General features: G+C 43.0%; 1 protein-coding gene across 1 annotated transcript in view; it reads right to left on the reverse strand.

The window, feature by feature from the left end:
- LOC108926703 (amyloid-beta A4 precursor protein-binding family A member 2-like) overlaps nucleotides 1-23,877 on the reverse strand; it is a 55,955-nt gene extending 32,078 nt beyond the window's left edge. Inside the window, exon 1 of the mRNA XM_029256046.1 lies at nucleotides 23,727-23,877. The gene's annotated coding sequence lies outside the window, so the exon portion shown is untranslated. The remainder of the gene's footprint in view (nucleotides 1-23,726) is intronic.
- Between the last annotated feature and the right edge of the window lie 289 nt (nucleotides 23,878-24,166).

The raw sequence follows: 24,166 nt of genomic DNA on the forward strand, positions 1-24,166 counted from the left end.
CTTTAATGCAGCAAAAGGTTTACAAAGGAACAATGATACACACCTGGTTGCCTGTGTCAACGAAACAACACAATTAGTTTAAAAAATAAGAAAAACAGCCACTCTATTACTGCTGGTCTCTGCAAGGAACCATCAGGAGAAGCTCTGAAGGAAATGTGGCTGTAAGACGTGCAGTACACAATAGGTAGCTATAATTAATTCCCTGAAGTACAGACACTAATTAAACGTGCCTCAGAAAGATATTGACGGAAGCCTTAATTTTCCAGTCAGATTTGCTCAGATGAGGTGTTTAGACAAAGCTTTTCCCCCCTTGACCCATGCAGTGCACCGGCAATTGCTTTAGCATCTACTAATCTCACTGACTATGGTCTCTTCCCACAGACACCCATCGAGTCAGGGTGAGAAAACTATAGTTGGTGTCTGAGGGATGCACATGGGGGTTGAGAAGAAGGTTCATCACCGAAGAAGGAGCCTTCAGCCCATGAAAATGGCAAAGGTGTTCCATGGTTTGGGGGACAGAGGGGAGTGTGAGAAGTAAGGGGCACCACCCTCATGGAGGACCTTTCCAGCCTGACAATCAGCAGCTCACTGTGACTGAAGGGTCACCTCTTAAGGTCAAGGACAAATACAATTCTGGGCTTGGGACGATGGGAATGATACAGGCAGATGAAATGGATTCATGGAGAGCATCAACATGCCAGTGTGCTGTTGATATTTCAATCAACAGCACCCCTTTAAAGAGGTCTGTAGCCAGTGTTCTCAGAGTTTGTTTCTGGTAGCCAGAGGCATAACGAGTACAGATGACACCAATGGCCATCAGGGAAGAGGGCCAAAGTAAATGGAGCAGATGTCCACTTTCTCACCCATAAATACACACACCAGTGCTGAGTACCTTACTGGAAAAGTGTTATTACACATTATTTTTTACTTCTAAAATGTAGTGTAATATAGATGTTCCAGATAATATGCATCCATCTATTATCAAGAACAGCTTGTCTTACTGCTAGGTCCCAGTGGGCTGATCCTGTAAGCATAGGATGCGAGGCAAGGTACTCCGTGGTCTAGACGCCAGTCCATCACTGGAAAGTCATACATGGACAGAATGGTGAATTTAGAGCCACAAATTCACTTGAAACATGTCTTTGGACTGCATGAGAAAACAGGAGCACCTGGAGGAATCCCATACAAACACAGTAAGAACATGTGCACTCCACATAGACTGAGGTGGATTCAAACCAATGACCGCACCTACAGCGCAAATGTTGTGAAGCACCAGTGTACCCCACTGTACTACAGTACCAATATTTATCATGTACTGCTATTTTGTGTAAAATAAAATTTTACACAAGTGCATCCTAAAGTGGAACAAACTACACTGTTTTATGTGATTGGGTTCTTTAATAACCTGGATAAGAAAACAATGGTAAAAGAATCTGACTTGGTAAACATGTAATTGAGATTTCTGATAATGCAAATATATTATAAACTTAAAAATTAACTCAGTATTTGCTCAGTTGAAAAGCAATATTACTTTTCATTGTAATATTTTCATTATCATAAAAAGTGATAATGTTACATCCTATAGTGGCGCGCGCGCGCACACACACACACACACACACACACAGAGAGAGGGAGGACACTGACACCTTCTGATTCCTCAGCAGTTAGACCATCAAGCAAATATTGCACACTGGCCTCCTAATGTCCAGCCAACAACAACACAACAAAAAAAGCAAGAATAAGTGATTGGCTGTTATCACCTTGGTCTCGTTTCTCATACCTCACTGAGTGCAGCTGGTGTGAGTGACGGATGGCGACAGCAGAATCCCTGCTGCACAACACAGCCGTGGCCCCTGCTGCCCCTCACTCAGATGCTGGCTGCTCGTCATCCTCCTGAGGCCATCTGGAGGCCCAGTGGCAGCCGGGAGTGGGTAAAACCATGTGTCGCTTTTCTCTAACAAGAACCACCATTCTGCACTACTTCCTGTTTCTGCTCGAATCTTACCACCACTGGCTGTATTGAATGAATATTTATGAGCGGTTGCAGCTGAAAGAATTATAACTGCAAATAATCAGTGAGTGCCATGTGACTATGCATAGAAAGAGATTACAAATAGGTATGAAATTCTCCTGCAGGACACTGAAGCATGAAAAAAACACAAATCATTGGCAATATTCAGAGACTCATTTATCCTGTTATTACAATCTTGAATATATTTGGTAATGAGAGGAAATTAAATTAGTGGAGCTGATAAAAAAAAAACACACTTTAAAACTTGAAAAGATAACTGCATGCCACACAGTAACATGATGCCAAGAAGAGGAAGAAAGTGAACCTTTTTTTAATCTGGATTTACATTGTTTTTGACAAAAACATAATGGTCCAGGAAATACTGGAGAGCCATTCATGTTAAAAGCAGAGTAGATATGGCATAACTGGCTAAATTTGTACCAAGGTGTTAGGACAGATTTAATAGAATAATGAGGACAATTTACCCCATCTGGATTTTATCTTTCAATTAATGTCTGGAAGACTGTGGGCTCATTAAAGCTTTAACAGCAGGTAATTGGCTTCGCCACGCTCCGAATACTAAGGATGAGATTTGCTCGTGAAAGTAAAGTCACAGAGAACAGACAACCTCCAAATGACCTCTGCTTGGACTCAGCAGTTTTAGTAGAGCCCAAGGAGATGCCGCCTCACTCAGAGTGCGCGGTCTTGCTACAGGACCTCCATGGCAAGCTTCACCTAGCAGTGAACCCTATGTTGGGGTATCCAACAGCCCTTCCTGCTTTCTGCTATCACTAATATCCATAAAAGAATTTTAAGCTGAATCAAAAATTCATAGGAAAGCAGAAAGAAAATAATGATAATAAACGCCTGCAGCAGCTGACAAGTGCATCACTAGTTTCCGTAAACCATTTTGCTCGACACGTGTGTCAAACGGATGGAAGCAGCTGTTTCCATGGGGTAACGTGACGAAGCTCCTTCCAGCTGCTCTGCCAGCACAGCTGAGACAAATCTCTACACCCTACTGGAACTCAAAAGGCCAAAGTGGCTGGACTAAGGACCACCTAACTGAGTGTGTGTGGCATCCAGCATAGGCTTCCTTCCTCTGGGAACCAATTATACCAACACTCCCTAAAAACACAGTAAGTATAGCAAGCTGGGTAACATCACATTCTCCAATTAAAGTTAACTTGAGGACACAAGTGGAAAAGTAGAAATTTAGAAAAGTACAACAGAAGGAAGGGTTACTGCCCCTAACAGCTTTTGTGACCCTCCATATGACAACTACATTCAGCATAAAATGTTCATGTTGTCACATATAAATGCAGCAAAGTTCAGAGAATAAACCCAATGCTGAATAATAATAATATGCAAAATCTGAACAGGACATACTTGACTGAGGTTGATTGTCACTTAACTGTGACAAACACAGGAAATCACATTTTGTAATTACACCTGTTCAGTCTAATCACTGTAACTACAGTTTATAGTTAATTACTATGAATGAAATTTGAAGTTAAATGAAAGCTTTTTAGTTTCAGCAGTGCAAGCCACCTGATGCTTCAAATTTACTATATGTACTTGTCAGTGAAAAGCCAGAGGTCACATTAGCATAAAACTGCTGGGACTCCCCTGGCCAGCTCCATGTTCGCTACAACTATTCTTAGCTCTCACCTACAGTAAAGCTTCTAGCCAACATGGTACTTTTGGAAGGCTTCCAGGTGAACAGGGATAAAATGATGGGCAGAAGGATTTAATCAGGAAGCCAGACGGAGAACAGCGCCGAAGCAACGGACAGGGACATGTATTCGCTTTGGCTATGTTATAAGCGACCACCTTGTGTCTATGAAAGAGGTAGCCATGCAAGTCCTGGCAATGAAGGGAAGGCAACGGGAATATGTAAAATAGCAGCTATGTCTACACATACAGGATATAGACATTTTTCATAGCACAGGGACTGTGGAACAGCAGCTGTTGCATTCAATGAGTGAACTGGGATGTTACTGTTAGGTACTGGAAAAACACTCTGTGTGTGTGTGTGTGTGTGTGTGTGTGTGTGTGTGTGTGTGTGTGGATGAGAGGTGCATGCCTACCTGCCGCTGTGGATGTCATGCATGGCACTACGCCTATAACCCTGACAAACACACTGCTCCATGGGGAAACCTCACCCAAATGACGGCTCTCCCCTGTACTCGGGCTCACTTATTAGCCTGTCTGTCTTTCCTTTTAACACCATCCTGCGAGACAAAGAAGAATCAAGCAAATAAATACAGCTAGTTCTGCTATAATGCATATGTATCTACTGTCTGGACATGATGTGATGAATAAAGATAGGAACTCAATTTACATGATGAAATCCTTTCCCAGTCTTATTTTGGAATAATGTGCTCTCATTCCAAAAATTCAAAATCATGCTCTGAATAGGAATATACAGCAGTGGAAATGATGTTCATCACAGGAGTGGGATGCTCAGTCTGTACTACATGCTTGCTTTGATCGCTGTTTGTGTTTTGTGTTTGTCCACTCTATCCCTGCAAATATGATAGGCAAAGGTGATAAGAGCGTAACTCTGGTGGTCCAACTGGAGATTGTAAAAGAAAGGCTTATAATGTTTAAAAAAAAAAAAAAAAAAAAGTCAGACATTCCAAAGCACTCAAAGAAATGAAAGAACATCACCTTATGCATACAATAGGAAGTAGTGAATCCACACTGTGCACCATTAGAAACACTTGTCAAAAGGCACAAACAGCTGCATTACAGGAAAAAGCTAAAGCGCTAGACTACAATATTTAATTGAGGGTTTGCTCAGCTTTTAGTAGGTTAATCTTGGCTCCTTCTGCGGTACCCTTCATCATGTGTAGCAGCTGTATCTGAACTGTTATAGTAAGAAATCTTTCAGCTTTTGAAACTATCAAAATTATTTTAAGCAGTTTAGTATTCAAATGTAAGACACTTTGGACAAATGTCATCTTAAAAACAAATTACATAAATGTTTGTAAACCTCCCATAGTGGGACGGCTCCTCAGCCTTGATGTGACCTTTTTTTTTTTTTTTGGTCATAATAAACAGGTTTAATCTTTTACTGAAGTGCAGGTTTAGAAAAATGGACAGACTATTAGCACTTCAGAAGATTTCATTGACAACACTTGAATTTCATGCATTAAAGATGCTTTAAGACACTGGTTTATTTCAAGCTAATTGTTCAGACAGAAGAGGCCACTTCATTGTTCTTGCCACTTATGCTGTTTAACAGGAGAAATTCAAGCACTTGAAATGACTAGTGTGGTAATTCAGAATCATACCACCCACATGTCTGAACGTGCATTACTCCTCAGCAAAAATCATGCTCATAAACTTGGTTTCATGGATTTAATTCTTCATGCTGACTCTGACCCAAGTACCATTACAGCCTGCAATATCTAACTGAATTGATGGATATTCCACTAACTTGTAATTTTCTGGCCTCAAGGGCTCAGAGAAGGAAAAATCAAGTTTTAAACATGTTTTCATTCTCGAGCAAGAGCAGTAAATCGAGGGAGTCCAGTGAACTTTTTGTTTCTCAGAACCTCCATAATATACATGATTCAAAGGAAGTAAACACCTTGAGCCGACCACAAAGATTACAGGGGACAAGCGGCTATAACAGGGCGGACAGACAACAAATGGGATAACAAGTTGCCATGTGTGGACACGAGCGACAGTGCAGTAATGAAGCTGAGAGCAGCGGAAACATTAAGAGATAAGATGAGATTACACTCCACATCTATACTGCTGCAGTGGAACAACATGGCTGAGTACAAAAGGTGAATACAGGCGAACTGGCGTTCTCCTAACCTTTGGATACTGCACTCCAAACATGCAGCGTTGTTCTCGTTCTCCCGCTGCTGCCAACGCCCCGTTCCTATCAGCTGTCCAAACGAGGCATATGATGAATGGCAGCGTGAGTTGGCCTCTTTGTGCGGATCATTGAATGGAATTTTACATGAGGGTGAGATCAAATAAAGCAATGCTTTTTGGCACACGGGTGACGGCCAAAAAATGACAGATGCATAAATGTCAGTTTCTCCCAACATCCTCCCATTCCAGGTTGTCAATCTGAAAGGATAGTTCCGGCCCAGTCCATAGTAATAAATAATAAAATGCTGGTGCTTGTAGCTGCCTGAATAAGTGTCTGTTAGAGCATCAACTGCCATTCACTTAAGAAGACAACTGCATTTAAATTTCACTTCCCATTCCAAAGCTGAACAGAGGCCTGGTATCACACTCTCTTCTGTCTCCCCCAGGAACAGGATTCCTATTACCCTCCACAACAAGACTAGCCCTGCATAGGAAACCTTTTTGCATGCTGGGAAACATTAAATTGTCCCCGTGTTTGTTTTAGTGCTCAGGGCATCTGGTACGTTCTCTATTATAGCTGTCTCTTGGCCAAGGTAATTTGCCCTAAAAGGTGGGTCACATTTTACCTGTGATGGAACATGGTAGTCTGCGGGGTGTTCACGGGATGTGTATGAGACAGGTTTCTGTGGATGCTTGCTGTCTGCATGATGAAGGGGGAAGCTCTGGTGACACTGCAGTGACTCAGACAGCATGCGGGCAACCGTCAGGGGAAATGATGGTGCGGTTGCCTTTCCATTAGTTCACCCTTGGTGTCGTCGACTTAAGCTGATTGAGGCACTGTGGGTACATTACAGCCGTCATCCACTCTGAGTCCCTTAAAGGGCAGCTTAAGAGGGAATGATAATGATGCACAAAGACTCTCTACTGACAGCAGAGAAGCTACAGCGACTCAATGGCTGAACAAAGGCAGCAATAGCAAACTGGCTACAGGCTCCATCCTGGTTTCCCGGGCAGCCAACTGCAGGCATGCTCTGGCTCTATCTGTAATGTGCAGATGGTCGGGGGTGGGAGAATGTTTTGGCGGAGATTACAGGCCTGCAGTCTGAATGTATGCTGGTCCTCAGGTCCAGTGTGCATAGTATTAGCATATCTGCTCGGTCTTGGGTCTGGAGTAGAGCTTTCTGCTGTCTTTCAGGCTCAATTCCCTACCATTCTAGCACCAAAACCTACCCTACCCTTCTTTCCCAATTACTTCTGGGTTTCCTAAGTCTTCTTAGAGCCGAGCCCATAGCGTAGTGGTTAGAGCTACTACCTTTGGATCCACAGGTTTGATCCCCACCTCTGCCTGTAGTACCCTTGAGTATGGTACTTACCCTAGATATCTCCAATAAAATTACCCAGCTGTATAATTGGGTAAATAACTGTAATCTGACTGTAAGTCAGAGTTCAAGAGAAAAGAGTCAGCTAAATGAAATAAATGTAAAGAGTAAAATCTCTTCTGGGGGATGCTCATCCCAAATACAAGCAGGAAAGACTACGAAGTCAATTTGAATTCATTATGACTAAGATGAAGATTTCATTACCTATATAGTAACACCTCACAACATTTAACTTGCAAAGCAGCTGTTCATAAACCACAGGCATGACCACAAACCAAAAAATTTAACACTGCACTGCAAAGATCTGTACCCCTCAGTGGGCTGACATGTCATATGTTCTCCATTACTATTTGTTACCATTCTCAGAGCTCACACTATTCATACATATATAAATAAAATATATATATAAAAATGTGCACACACACACACACACACACACACACAACGTTAACCAAAAAGGCATGGGAGTATTTTCATTTTTACAAGCCAAAATTTGTTTTCAAGGTGGTCTATTTTGTAAATCCCCCCCAACCTAGCATATGACATCGTTTGAAAAACGACAATCTGACAGCCGCTGTCACTTCTGCAATGAGTTACAAGCCTGAAAGGGTTAGTGGGATATCAACAGAGGAAAGGGATTCTAACCACCACCCAATCGCTCCAGGGCTGAGCCTTACACTGTACTGAACGCACATGGACGCCTGCTGTAGGACAGGGGCCAGTTCTGGCTCAGCAGTTGAGCTCTGGACATAAGCTAGTGTGACATGCTGGCCCTGCAGTCTGTCTTCCACAGCGAACCCTTATCACTCTGTCTTCTACTGCTATCAGTGAACAATAATGATGCAGCATCGTGTTACTGTGCTGCTCTCTGAATCCAGAAACCTGCTCAGCTTTATGGCAACAGGGTGGCCATGCTGATGGGTCCAGCTTACATCAGTATGAAGAAGAGGAACTCGTGGACCCACACATACGCTTCACACGGCAAGCTGTTTTGTATTTTTCCCTTTCTTTATGGTACACAAACACACATCATCTTCTGGTTGCTGTTAAACTTCTTAGGATGACACATTGCACACAATAAGGTCAGGCTCTAAGATGCAGAAGCAAAGTATTCCAAAAAATTACTCACCAATGTCACAGAAAGTCATTCAATTCAAACGGTGTATTAATCATACCCAGACACAATCTGCCAATGTTTTTTTGCTTTCCAGCCCTCCCTGGTTGCAGTGGCTGAAGAGCCCATCTGATAAAGAATTCTTGTGCTTAACTAATGCCACTAATGGACAGCTTGCTATTCGCTATAACACAACAGCAAATCGTGAAGAGCGGGGAACATGAGCTCAGTGCACAATGAGCTATGCAGCCATGGAGACAGAGGACTGAGAGACCCCTGCAGTCAGCACTCAACCTCAGGCTGGCTCCTCGCCCCTTTGGCAGCCCACAATGCACTATTTAAATGGGGAAAAACAGCTCTGCTGATGTGCTGCTGGGCCCTGGGAGAGGACAACTGGAGGAAGGTGTACAAAGCTGAACTCAGTATGTGAAATGCTGGGTCTGTACCTTGGACCCCTTGCAGATTTGGGGAGCCATCAGGGCCTGGAGCCTGAGCTTTCCAAAGCAAGGCTCTTCACTGACTCAACAGCATGGCTGTCCAGGACCATGTCCCACAGCAAGGACACTGAACGCCAAACAATCTTCTGAGTGAATGAGGAGTTTTGAAATCAGAGATTACACCTGTCTCTGGGGACTGCAGAAGAGAGGTGAAAAACATGGGCAGTGGCACTTCAACCCAGATGACTGACATGGACAAAAAAAGAGGGGTGTGGGCCTGCTAGGCATGCACTGGGGTTGAGGCAGTGAACATCAGAACAACCGAGGTACATACCACCGCTCGCTGTAGGACTTGCAGTCCTCCTATCTAATGTCCCAGGCCGGGGCTACCCTGGCTAACAAATACAGCCAAACCTTGCTGATGAGGCTAGAGCTCTTGTGGGGGCATGGGGGCTGCTATTACAAATACTTTGTGACAGAGGCCATCTAGGTCTGAGCCATCACACCTGGTAAGTGTGAGACATGACAAGCTTCACTTGCCCTGATCTGTGTGAGCTCATTTCTCTCTGATTCAAGAGCTGTTTATATCCAGAGACTTGTTCTCTCTCAAAGCTGTTACAAAATGAAAAAAAAACAACGTTTCTGTGTCCGTACGCATTGATTTTTACGAATGTTCTGTACTCATGATTACCTGACGTGAAAACAGCATTTTAACCTTTAAATGGCATCCAAATAGACTCTGTTCTTGCACAGCTGTGCCTGTTCTCACAACAAAACTGGAAAATACATTTTTCCTTTTTTTAATTTATGGTAATCAAATATTGCATTAAAAAAATCCTCACTCATCAAGCACTGACAGGCACTGCAGATGCATCTGTAAAAGTTTCAACAAACACACAGTGAATGAAGTACACATCAGAGTACAGAAATGCACATACTACCATGACAATCCAAACATAAACTCACTGTTGTTGTGTGGCTGGAATAAAGCACAAACAACTGGGAGTTACAAATGTTGCCCACATGGTAATTTGCACAGTTTTGCACAAGGGGAGCACCATAACGGAAACGGATCAGCTATTGTGTGCTGACTTGCTCTAATCACTTACATCTCTGGTCAGAGGCAAGGAATTGGCCATGAAAAGCAATGTCCTCTGTGAAAATGCCAACAGACTCTACAACTGCAGCATGATACCACCATCTGAGTAAAGAAAAGAGGCATCAGAGAGACACTCTAACAGGAGGAGGAAAGGCAAGAAAAGCTCCTGAAAATGGCCTGTAGCCATTGCTGCAACGCCAGTAGTGCCACCTCCACAACTCTCTGCTGAGGGCTCATATTGCCACCTGTCTGTTTCCAAAAGCAGGACCCAATCTGCTGTAGTCTGTCGCAAGAGACCGGACATTTGAAATGTGAAGAACGGAATCAAGGTCTATCGCCTACCAGCCAAGGAACTCTTTCTGTGACATACAGACAGAATTTCTCTAATGACATCGAAAGGAGCTCCTGCAACAGCATCCATAACACTACAGAATCTGCATGGCAGAACCTACTGAGGGGGAGTCATCCAACAGGACAGGGAGCTAACATGAGAGCCAGGACAGCTCACCAACCACAGGTCCCAATAGTGCTGTTCATCACCATTTACTCTCCCTTGATATGAAACCCTTTAGCACATCATCCCAAACAAGCTGTAATGGCTTCTTCCAGCACAATGATCCTTCCAGCTCTCCTGTTTACCGCTCCTCAGAGACAAACGTCCATTAGGAATCTGCTCATTAAGTTCTATTTGATGACTTGATTATGGTTAAAATGAGGGTGATGAAAAGTGAGATGTGCTGTACAGTATTTCTGGTACTAGTGTTATTGTTTCTGTCTGTCTTTTCTCTTTTCTAACTGGGCTCCTTATTCTCTCATCAGGATGAATGAGCCTGGTTTGCAGAGGTTAAAAAAAAAACAGTTAGTCCTTGTAAAACACCTCGCAGGCATGTGGAAAGTCTGTGAAGCCATGAAGTTTGGTGGATAAGCTTCAGCTGCCTCTCAGCACCAGTTTTACTTCATTACTCAGATTCGGTTCAGACGCAGTTGTGTCCACACACTGCACACAAAGTCGCAGCTGACTTGTTATACACATGAACTTGAAACCTGAAGATTGTTGGTTTGCTTCCCAGCAGAGCCCTTCGTGTACATGAACTGTTCCAGTGTAATTTAAAGCCGTGTGAATGAGCAATAAACATCAAATAAAACTGAACTGAAATAAAAACAATAGATGCTATCTACCTTGTATCTTGAGAGAGGCACTACAGCAAGGCACCATCCTCCCCCTGTTACAATCTGGAGAGTTTAATTTGGGTTTGGCACCCCAAGACGATGCACCCTTTGGTACTTCTGGTCCTCTTGTTTTGAACCCTGATTTGTTTGATTCTCACATTCTTAACTGAGGTGCTCTTGTGTTCTGCGTGGGGCCTCTGTGCCTCTGGTCTGTGAAGGAAACATCAGCAACAATGTCTTTAAGCACAGCTCTCAACTGTCTGATGGCTTTGTCAGCACAGGCATGACTTTTGTAAGACAGAAAAGAGTATAGACTTGTCACACTGATTTGTAGTGTTGATTAATTCATTCTCAAACTGTTATAATCACTCATACATACACACCATCTACATTATTAAGAAACATTTTTGCTATATGGGTGTTTGTGTCAGATCTACAGGTCTCTATATGTCATGGATACATTATGAATAAATTACCAATGACAAATTCTTGCCAATGACTGTAATACTTGTTCTTAAGGTGCGCAAGACATATTTACTGCAAAAGTTTTCCTGTATGAAAGAGATTATTCACCCCTTCTCAGAAAATTCTCAGAGCCAATATCAACTGTTTTGCAGTGCGATCAATTGTAGAGGCATACGTGACAGTTACCTACAAACCAGATATTGATTTGCTCAGCAGCCCTTCTTCGATGAATATTTGTGCCTTGATACTCAAAAGCAGTGATTTCCCAGTGGATACAGAATATAGTCTTTCATTAGGGAGGTGAACAGAAGCAGCATTATGTATGAATCTCACTGTTTGTTTATAAAAGAGTCACACCGCTACTAAACACTGGTGTCCACTGCCTGTTCTCTCCTTCCAGTCTTTGTACATGGTTATCCTGGAGCGCTGCTTCCTGCAGAAGCAAATCACCCACGCTACTTGTCACTGTCTGACACACAGACATGCATGAAAAGCACAGGAAAGAAATGCATCTGTGCTTTGATGAGTGTCAACTTATTAATAATCTGACACAAAAACACACAAGCAGAGTCAGGGAAAGAAAACACCCAAATGATGAGATCTTGACCTACGCAAACAGCCAGATCTTTACGGAGCTCTGGAAAAGTTATATTTGCTCTTTGAACAGAATTTGGCTTTTGGCCTTTTTGGGTGTCGCAATATTACTGAATATTATTTGCATATATTTTTATGCTACATTACTGAGATTAACTGGCATCCTGTACAAGGCATACCCTGCCTCATACCCTCTTGTTTTGAAGCTAGGCTCCAAACCACCATGACCCTGCACTGGATATACTATTATTAGTAAAGATTAGATGGCGTAATTATACTTTAATTATACTTTCATTATACCCTAATTTAAATGACAGGTGTGACACAGTTACTTAAATTGCATATACTGTACAAAGCCGATTGAAAATGCTGTTTCTCGTGAGCAATAATACACAGTCACACAGATGGAAAGTTGTGGCGCTGTATAAACACAAGCAAGCATTAAGAACTTTCACATTCAAATGTAGCAGCACATAGTGATTCATTGTAATTATTATCCTGTACAACTGCTTCAGCGGCCAGGGCAGAAACTGCCCACATACTACAAGGAGCCGTCTCAGAGTCGATGGTGGGCTGTGAAAGGAGAGAAAGCTGCCATCATCCAAGCAAAAACAACAGCCATAAGTGCTTATTAAGATGCACAGGCACCCAGGCTGGGATTTACCTGAACTCGTGGGTGACAACAGGCTTTTCTTGTGAAGAAGCTGAATGACTGTTTTGCCCTGATGGCCCCCTGAAAGTGCATCTCTCTAAGTGCTATGCTATTACCATCTACATGGCCACGTCAGGGCTGCCAAACTGTCCTGTGAAAATGTCATTCGTCATCAGCAGCTTCCCCTGTCCCACACCAAGTCAAACTTACCATAAAAACATGACTGACCTGTCCATGGTGCTGAACAGGTCATACCAGGTAAATGCAGAGATCTGTCTGTCCGTGTGCAGGTCTACAGAAGAATATTACAAAAAAATGCAAAAATGAATAAAGAAACAAAAAATGAAAAACACAGAAATGGTGACTAAAGATATGATAAAGGCCTCTGGAAGAACTACATTACTTTGCATAATGGAAATTTGTCCAGCGTAAGTCAGCAAAACCCAGTCCTACTCTCAGTACTCCAAATAAAGGAGAGGCGACTGAGGTACCAAAGAGTTACTCATGTAAAGCCTGCCTGCAAGACGGGTTTCAAAGATACTACACTCAACTAGATTTCATCTGAAAGCAGGTCCTGCTCTCCTTAACCTCCTAATGTTTTTCTGCTCCAGCTTCATGTGCTGCCAATCAATATCCTCTTCCCTGGAGAGATAACATCCCAGCAGAGATTTAAAAAAAGGAAAAAAAAAAACAATATTTGAACCAAAAAAAGCTGAATCAGTTCTGCAAAAAAAAAAAAAAAAAAAAAAAAAAACAGATAGATTGTTGGCCAGGTGAAGAGTGGAGAAAGAAGTGTCGAAGTGCAGAAGGCTGGAGGATGTTCTTGGGGGCTCTTTGTGCAGGCAGTGCAGAGAAGGTGCAGATCAAAATATAGTTCAAATTGCATTTACTCCAAACATGGATCTGGGATTGAATGGCAAGCATGTGGGTTGATGACTTGCAAAACCCTATTTAAACAACACCAGTAAACAAGTTATTTATTCATGGATAAAACACAATGAGGTGTCTGTAGCTAGTTTGTGGTGTGAGAAAGTAATGAGTGATGTTGAGAACTTAATTTTCACGACACTCCACAAACAACCATAATGATAATGATTACGATAATGATAATTAGTATAATAATTACCTGGCTCCTCATTCAAAGTGTGAATTATTTATCTTAATGCTTTTAGCAAACAATTGGCGAGTGAGGGGGTCAAAGTGATGGGCTGAAGTAAAAAATGTTCCAACCATCAGCCTTACCTTCAAGCGCCACTATTCCAATGCATACTTGGCCCCTTAGCGAACATAGCTAAGCTCTGACCTCTTTGGATTTCACAAAAGTTCAAGTCCAACTTCTTTATACAAGGTGTGGAAATATGTAACACGGAGATTATGAAAGTGAGCTTTTTATAGCTGGGATTGACATCTGTCATAACCCAGATAAGACAGTTGCATCCTGTGAGCGCTAATACACTGCTCATGTTTCTTGACATGAAGAGGGAAAGGAGGGGAACATCCAGCTCATGAACACAAGCTCTTGTCCCTCTCCCAACATGATGGTGTCATTTCATCTAAGTGCTAATGGAATAGCTTCCTCATCCAAATAGGATACCTAGTGAGTGGGCCAGCCACAGGCATTCAGGGATGTACGGGTAGGGAGTAATGACGGAACGTTGTGGCAGCACACAAAGATGGAGAGTCGTTTGTGTGACCTGCAGTGCTACTCTCAAGCAGACAGACAGAGTGGTACCTTACACATAAATACACACAGCAAATGTCTAGGAGGAGACAGACAGCATGATACCACACACAGACACAAACCCTTACATTTGAATTGTACCATCCTCAGTTCGTAGGAAATTTACCAACACAGATTCAGAATTCAGTATTTATTGTATAAACGCATTTGTTTATGACCCGCCATAAGCACATGGCAATAAATTGACTTACAGGTCCAGCAACTGTCGGTAGCCAATGCAAATGAACTACATGGGGTAGAAAGGGCTCCAGAGAGAGTGTGGCAGCAAGAGCAGCATTTCCACACATCTCTCAGCCTATCACAGCAGACCTTTCCTAGAGACACGTTGGTACACAGATGCAGGCCATGTAATACATCAGCCATCACCAAAAAACCAAAACGTAGCATGTGAAACAAAATGGCTCCATTTAACAGCCATTCGTATTGAGTTTCCATTTATCCAGCATGCCAGCATGCTGCCATCTCACTCCAAAGGGTGCCCGGAATGTTCTTCTGCTGAGTGTCCAGATCCACTACTGGAGATCCATGGCATTCGGATGCTAATGCAAAAGAAACAATTTGCACCTTTATGTTAATTAACTTGTTTTAGTTGAAATTTTAAGCACACTTTAAAGCTTTTTACAACTGGATTGTTCTCTGTGAAATCATGCAAAAATGAAACCCAGCATTTGTTCAACAAAATGACACATTTACATGTGACTCAAAAATAAACAGAGTCTATATATGACCTGAAAAAATATTTCGTGGGACCAGAATAAGCAACTAAACTAAAGATGTCGGTGTTGTATTCCCCCCCCCTTCCAATTCATAATTTATGCAATCATGAACGAAGAGCTTCTCTACCAGTAAGGAACTTCAATTTTCTCCTTTTTCCCCAAAAGTCTGACTCATTCAGAGAGAGACAAAAGCCCCCAACTCAGAGAAACAGAGCTGCTTCATTTAAATGCTAATGTACAGGGATCTGAAATAACACACGGCCATCAGTTCATACTGAAAAAGACACTGGCCTACAGATCACAGTGAGAGATCTGCATTTAGGTTACTTAAGGCTCTGAAAATTCAATAACCACATTCGTTCTACTTAAATTACACAGACATATTGGGGGATAAATCTGGTTGTAACAAGCAAATTATGGAGCAGTGGAGAAAAGCGACAGCAGTGCAGAGTGGGGTTCGTTTTCCAGGGTCCACCAGTCCTGCTTCACACCGGCCAGGAGGGAAGCAGCAAGCATGACAAACTGGTCTGCAGCCCCCATACCACTATGTGCATGCTGGAAACCATTATTTCTGACAGGGCTGTGCCATTGGGCTATGTCCCTCCGAAGCCTGGCCCTCATAAAGTATGGGAAGGGATTTTATTTTGAGACCACAAGGTAGATGGGGACACAACTCAGGCCAATGGAATGAACAATTGTGGTTTCAAAACTCCATCTAGTTTGATCCCTTCCCACTGATGCCACGAAAGGAGAAATACAAAGCTGGAGTATCCTTAATTCCTCCTTATATCTCCAGCAGACACATCCGCTGCTCTCCCAGATAGCCACTCACCGTGCACTCTAGTGGATGCGTCAGCTTCCAAGACGTGAAGCTAAAAGCTATTTCCACAGGGCAGAACAAGATGGAGTTATGCGTTCTGCCTATGTCACTGACATTTTACCCCAGTCACCGTGGAGACCAAAGGGTATCAGCCTGCATGATTGCACCTCTCCTCCTAAAAGGGGTCCAATCCCTGGTCTTGGGAGTGGGCTACAATGGGCCCATTAAGACAGGGAATCTGACAGGACTTTATGTTCTCCATTTACAATTGCAAGCTTGGGACTGTGTTCAAAAAGCAGGGCAAAATCTTTCAAGTAAAGCGATCATTTATATTAGAAATCTACATACACAGTATACATACACACAGTTTTATCTTTTCCACAAAGGAAAAACTGTTTTCCCTTTTGTCTGAAACCATACACCAGGGATCTTTATGACTGACAGCTGCACAAAGGAGAAGGGGAGAGTGCTGGGGGCGGGGTGCGGGGCTGCCGTAGAGTGTTCTACGTAATGAATATGACTAATGTTGTGTGAGGACATTAGGAGAGCGAACCCACGCTTTGCAGGAGCCAGGAAAAGAGGCAGCTTCAAAGGTATCCCGTTGTAGAGCAGTGCCCTCAAAAGAGCCTGTGTCGACATTTACGTCATCTTTCAAAGAGGAAAACAAGCACAACATTTCAAAGCACAACTCTAATGTTCTGAGGCATGACAAGTAGGAGTACATACATGCTTCCGCACGACGAGTCCAGATTTATCCAGAAGACTTTCAGTAAACTATTAAACATCTTTGGCATCATGGTAAGATAATTCACACTATTTAAATTGCATTTCAGAGCTCTGTGTCATGTATATGTGTGTGTGTGTGTGTGTGTGTGTGTGTGTGTGTGTGTGTGTGTGAGTGAGAGGCTGGTTTAACTGAACATTTATTTACCCTCAGCATCACATCTACTGATGGTAAAAAGGGCCTCATGGGAACACACTGTCATATTAGTTCTGATGAATTCCAAACTGGTAAAAAAGCAATATGTGAAAAATGAGACAGAATTTCCAAAGTATCTAACATTCATTACATCTTAACAAGATACCCCATCCCTCTGCTGCTGGTAGCTGGGCCTTAAACCTAAAGTCAGCATGCATCATTAAATGGTGGCTGCAGGGAATGTAGTGTTTGGAAGGTCTGGAGGTCAAAGGACTTTAGTATAAAACCTGCCAGTGCAGGACACTAGAAAAAGGTGTCAGGTAAATAAAGAACGATAAGTATTCTTCTCATGCCAAACAGAGAAACTTCTGGAGAAACTGTAGGGAAAAAAATTAAACATCCTCCTCAAACAATAAGTGACTGAGTAATTTATACCTCAAGGTAAAATGGAAAACAACTTTCTACTTTCTATTCTGCTTGAGCGCTAATTTCCGTTTCCATTCTAAGATGCAGGGCCACAGGTGGGTTTCTCCAACTCTCCAAGTTTTGGCAAAAACATTCTCAGTACCTAGTATCTCTTGAGTCTACTGTGTAAAAGACAACACAGAGACCTTATGCATTTGTAACTTCAACGGTTACTTCCACAGCTTGCGTCGCACATAAATACAATGGAAACTGTGAACGTGCTGCCAAAATTCCTCCTCAAACATTCCTGGGCCTGACCCTCATCATGGAAATAGATTACTTCAGATTATTACATTATTTAGATTATTACAGCAGTGCACAAATATATGTCACAACTGTCATTAGCACCTCTGAATCCTGATTTAGCTTCAGCTCAGCAAGCAGACCAATGTAAAATGTTTGCAAAATCCATTTATGTGCTGCCTTATTTTTGTACAAGAACCAGTCACATCACTCTCCATCCACAGATGTGTTTGTGACCAGAGTAATTACATTTTTCGACTAGGTGCTGCTGTGCCAGAGACTGAGTCTGTATCTTCACCCCGCTGATAAGTGGAAAATTGCTGTTTCCGAAAGAAGTGTGCACAAACAGATACCTTCCCCCAAACTTTGTGAAGAAAAAAGGTTAAGAAGAAGTCCAAAGTAATTTTCCGGAGGAAAAGCCAAATTAAACCAAACAAAGCTTTTAATCACTGTCTGCTTCAAACTCAGCTGTGCTGGGATTTCCAAAGTTAACCTTTCTCTTCTACTCTATGCAGTTTTCATGTGCTTGTAAAATGGTTTGTTTATGTGCTGTTTACCATACCTTCCTCTATGCCTTATAAATGTTCAATCTCTTCCCAAAACAGCCCAATCTGCAATGTGTCAAGAAACGTTGACCTTATCACAGTTTTTCAGAGCTAAAACAGATATGCAAAATACCACCTGGGAAACCCTGGAAAAACTTAAGAGAAAGAGTGAACAGAACAGTGAAAGCAAAGTGAACCACAAGTGTCCTCCATCTGTAAGAATTACTGCAGAAAGATTCCCTGATCAAACTTGTTAACCCAATGACTTGTAGAAAAAATCTGTTTCTGGGAAGTGACTTTTGAGTGATACTATATTCCTTATCAATAGCTCCAAACAGGATGTAAGTAAACAGTGATTAGGCCATCAGCCACGGCAATTCCAACACTTCCTATGATACAGTTCGTGTGTGCAGCTGCCACTGGGCCCTGGAGGGTGCGCACCAAAGGTGAAACGACCAGATGCTTAAAATGCAGCCTGGTGAGAGGATTTGCACGAGTGTCCACTTTGCAGTCAAACAGCACATCAGCAAACTCATTCTGCGGGCTGACAAAAAGGACAGAGAAGCCTAATGGTTGGGGTTTAACACTGCAAAACAGAAGTCAGGGTGAAACAGTCAGTGGTTGTGTTACACCCACATTTCGACTAAAGTCAAACTGCTGTGTGTTTGTTCATCAAACCACTGGGAATTACTGCAGAGCACCAGGTAAATTCCAAAGGCCTTCAGGTTTCAGTAAACGCTAAATTGAAGTGCTTATGAAGCACTGGCAAACAGTGGGAATACATTACAAACTGGGGCATTACTCTTAACACATGAAAATATTAGCTTTTCTGTGCTAAAAGCACAAGTATCTGTAGCACTGTCACCCTGTGAAATGTTTCTCCCCATGCATAATTCCCCTGAAATTGTTATTTGCCATTTAATGGATTGCAGAGATGAGCCTATTACACACTGAGCCCGAAGAGCTTTGCCAATCCATCTGGGCTCCGCTGTGCCCATCCCAGCCAGTGGGAAGAGGCAGCTGAAAAACACAGTTTATCCATGCATTTCCTCTAACAATAACTTCAGCACTTTTGAACCTTTAACCATTTCAAGGGAAGTCTTTGTATAAATACCTGGATACTCACCATGCACCAATTACAAAAATAAATTAAGAATTAGGGGGGCACAGTGGTGTGGTGGCGCAGTGGGTTGGACCGCTTCCTGCTCTCCGGTGTGCCTGGAGTTTGAGTCCCGCTTGGGGTGCCTTGCAACGGACTGGTGTCCTGTCCTGGGTGTGTCCCCTCCCCCTCCAGCCTTACGTCCTCTGTTGCCAGGTTAGGCTCCGGCTCGCCGTGACCCCCGTATGGGACAAGCAGCTTCAGATGATGTGTGTGAATTGTCCCATTATTGCTTAATTAATCAAAGAAACACTACTGGAAAATGGTGAGGAAATAGAAAGGTTGTGAGCTGTCCATGCTGAGTTGAACTGGGAATAAAATCCAGTGGAATCAACAGAAATACATAACCTTCGCACACCACCATGTTCATGTTTAATGTCCTATTAGCAGAAACACAGTATGCATCTATGGTCCAGACCTCCTTAGAGTGTTGCAAGATGGCTAGGGAAGAGAACATGAATTGCAAAATATAACCCCAGCACTGCACACTGCTTCTCTTCATGGGTTACTATGAGGAACAGCATGGCTGTGCCACACCGTGCCCATCTCAGGCAGGCACCCTCCTCTGCGCCATGGGCCAGCTGTCATCAGGCAGTGTCTCACACAGCAGACCGCTTAAGAGCAAAAAAAGTGGATGAATGCAGGACAATGACTTGCGAGCAACGGCAGCTTACAGAGCAATTCTCCCCCCCAAAGCAGCCCCCAGTGACAGTGGAGAGCAGCAGGCCGATGAGCAGCAGAGCGATGACGACACCTGCGTACTGCCCTCTACGTCAGATAACTCCGTTTCTCCAGGGCAGGATACCATGTTCAGGCTTCCATCTTGTTTCATGTGTAATAAGTGGTCATGCGACAACTCAGTGCCCTCTATCTGGACCAACATATCAGTAAGACAGTGTTTTCCTCATATTGCTGCTACTACCATCGCTGCCACCATGTCCCTCCTCATTACTGCAAGAAGAAATGACAGCATACAGCCCCGCATCACACGCTTGACTGGATCCCCTGTGGGCATAGCATGCCCTCGCAGCGCTGTTTTTGCCCCACCCTTCCCACAGTGCCACTGGCAAACACACAACACCCAAATGAGCAGAGTTACTACAGAGTAAAGAGTGCGGCCTGACAGGAGGCACAACCCCAGGAATGTCTGTCACTGATAACTCAGCTACTCTGAACTACAGCAGGTTGTCACACAGCAGCTTCTGTCCCCCTAATTGCACATGTGAGAGCAACAAATAACTTTAAACCTTTCAGTCTTCAATTCAGAGACCAAGAATGGCACTATAACCCAGCAGGCTGCATTACCACCAATTACTAAATTCAATAAATTGCTGTGGGACAGGCTGTCATTCAGTAGATAACAGGAAGGAAGCGCAGCTGCTAGTTTTCTTTTCCGAGGGACTGCAATTCATTATTTAAAAGATGTCTTTAGATCCAGAAGCAAATCACCTGAAAACACTTGGTTTGATGGCCTGCCTTGGGCTCAGATCTCACCTTATGATTACATATAAATCCTAAGGAATAATCCTTTTTGTTTTTAAGCAGAGAGCCCTATTTTTGTGACGTACAGTTCAGAACAAAGCCCTCGTGAGGCCTTTCAGCATCAGAAAAACTCACTCCTTTGGCTACATAGCTATTGACAGGATTTCCATAAGAAATCTCTGCTTTGTTAAGAGAGCATAAGGATAGCCACTAAATTAGAAAAAATCATGAAAGCAAAGAAAACCAATGCCTTGGGCATCACAGCCAAGCCTTGTCAAATACCATTAACATACCACGCTGATTCCGTTGATTGTAGCCGACACCTCAAAGAGAGAACAATAGAAACATACAGCAGGGGGAAAAATCCTATTAAGTTTCCACATGGTGAGTTGTGACCTGTGAGTTCTGCGACCTAAGCAAATACCAGCGATGACAAGAGAACACCAGCTTCTTCTGTATAAATCTACAGACTATGTTGTAATGGGTATATTGCATCACAACAACTCTCTACAAACTCGCTTTCAACTCAAGTGTTTAACGTGATAAATGTTCCATAGAAAATCTTTCACTCTAATAAATATCTGGTTCCATTCAAAAGATCTTGTAACAGTTCTAAGAGGTGAATTGCCAAGTATGGTAAAACTCGCAACAAAAGTTTTTCAGATCCTTTCTTGAAACAAATGCAAGTAAATTACTTATACTTTTGACTTGGAAACTGCAGCTATAATTCTAGTCAATAGAGCTATTAAGACATGTTAAGTACTTGCCATCCTGAGAAGTTATGTCAAATTTTAAAATGCAGGAAAGTGTGATATTTATGTTGAATTTCATCTTTGTCAATCAGTACTGTGTTCCATACTGTAAACTATGCAGTCCTGGATCCTACAGTCTTAAAAGCCCCAGACCCAGATTCTGCTGAGAGCTCATTATACACAATAAATCATTCAACAGCAGCGATTAGTAGCTTCATGGACAGAGCCAGTCAGACCACGATTCTTAATCAATCTGTCCTGTTTTCCTCAGGATATTACCTTCTCCCAAGTAAACTGGGCTCAAAGCATGACACTGTTGAGACAGTGGCTAGGATCCTTTCATTTCATTTAATTTCATTTCATATTTTATTGCTAGATCCCTTTTGTTTGTTTGTCTTTCACTGGGAGAATCTACTCGTTCATCTTTCATAGTGTCAGTTCATATTTAATTTAGTTCTGACTTCATCTTTCGTTGTTAGGATCATTTTTTCAACTTCATTCCTTTTGCATTCCTCTGTCATTGATAGGATAGGACCATTTTATATTCATCATTCATTTGCAAGATCATTTAGTGTACATCTTTCATTTTCACTGCTAGAATCTATTCATTTTGCTTTTACTGCAAGAATCCATTACGCTGGCATTCGTCTTTGGATTTGTTCATTTTGCATTCATCTTTTTTTTGGGATCTGCTAATTTTGTGCTCACCTTTCATTGCTAGAATTTATTCATTTTCTGATTGTTCATATTCATTTTTTCATTGGTTGAATCTATTTTTTTGCTTTAATTGCTAGGATCTTGTTCCTTATGCATTCACCTTTCATTGCTAGAATCTGTTCACGCTATGTTCATCTTTCATTGTGACCATACGTGTTCATTTGTCACTGCTAGGACGCATTCATTTGGCATTCACCTTTCATTGACAGGATCCATCAGATTTGCATTTCTAGGATCTGTTCCTTTTGTGGTCCCCTTTCATTGCTAGTTTGTTTGCGTTCATTTTTCCTTGTTAGGACCTGTTTGTTTTGAGTAAATCTTTCATTGGTGGGATCTATTCATTATGTGCTCTTATTTAACTTCTAGGATGTCTGTTTTTCATTCATCTTCCATTGATAGGATCCGTTCTTTTTGCATTTGTCTTTCATCGGTAGGATCTGAGTCTGTTCCTTATATGATCTCATTTAATTGCTAGGATCCATCCCGTTTGTTTGTATTCATCTTTCACTGAATGGATGTGTCCCTTTGGCTTTGCATTCATTTTTCACTGACAGGCTCCATTCCATTTGCATTGTGTTTTGTCTCTTTGCCTTTCCTTCACATTTGCTGGTGGGATCGGTTCACTTCACGTCCCTTCTCTTCCATTTCCCGTTCTTCAGCTTTGTGTCTACCTGCGGTGTTCGCCACCGATCTCACACTGAGTGTCTCCTTGTTCCCAAGTGTCTCCAATCACTCTTTCGCTGCCAAATCCCAGCAACGTCGCATCATTCACCTCCTCCATGATCCGCCTTTGCTCCACCGAATGACCCCGGCGGGTCACGTGAGCACGTACCGCTCGTAATACCGCGCGCTCTTGCTAATAATCCTCACAGACACCTTCATAAAGGCTCTTACTAATAACTCCAGATGGGGTGTACATATTATAATATTCGTCCGCAAAATGTGTCGCGGTGCCGCGACGCAGCGATCATTCGAGGTTTGCGGCGACGGACAGTTTGGCTCCTGCCGCGATGTGCGGGGAGGTAACAGCTGGAGTGACACGATCCTGATCCCTGATCTCTGCTCTGGCCGGAGCGAACGCGAATCCCCGCTCGACGAACATCACCGGCTCTCTCTCTGACACGACCCACGGCCGAGCGAAGCCGGAGCTACTCGCACTGCGCCCTCCGTTTCCTGCAAGCCAGAGTACAACCTGTCCGCGTGTGAAGGGCACCGAAAAAAAGCCGTTTCTCTTTCTTCAGCCGTACCTGTGGCTGTGCGCGCGCTGCAGCCCGACCGCCGCGCACGAGCTCTGCAGCCCCGCGCATCCCGCTTCAGCCGCGGGCATCCCTGGAGACCCACTTCTATTAAACAACAAGAAATACACAATTAAAAAAAATAAGTAAATAAAGAAAAAACCCTGGACAACTTACCAGCAAAACGAAAGCAGACTGCGGGGAAAATACAGCAATAACAACAAAGGTCCTCCGTTAAAGCAGAGAAGTGGATGCTGGATGTAAAGCACTCCTGCGCTCTCACACACATACACGCACGCGCTCGCAGGGACGAATGGTTTAAACAACCCCGGAATCTGGAAGCAGCATAAAAGGCAGGAAAACTGGAGAGCGCCCCGGAACGTGTGTGGGAAGAGCGTGCAGAGCAGAGCTGCTCGGGCCCCGGAACGTGTGTAGAAGGATCGCTGCACTGCAGGACCACGGGCGGATAGCGTACACCGGTAAACACCGAGAACCGGGACATTCTATATCCTCCTCACTGTTTTCAGCCCCCTCTTCGAATAACATCGACTGCAGTGTTGACCACAAGGGTTCACCTGCAGCGCCATTTTTAAACGCTGAAAGTAGTCTACTGGGAA

This window comes from Scleropages formosus, chromosome 11 (genome assembly GCF_900964775.1).
Source record: "Scleropages formosus chromosome 11, fSclFor1.1, whole genome shotgun sequence".
Classification (NCBI taxonomy): Eukaryota; Metazoa; Chordata; class Actinopteri; order Osteoglossiformes; family Osteoglossidae; genus Scleropages; species Scleropages formosus.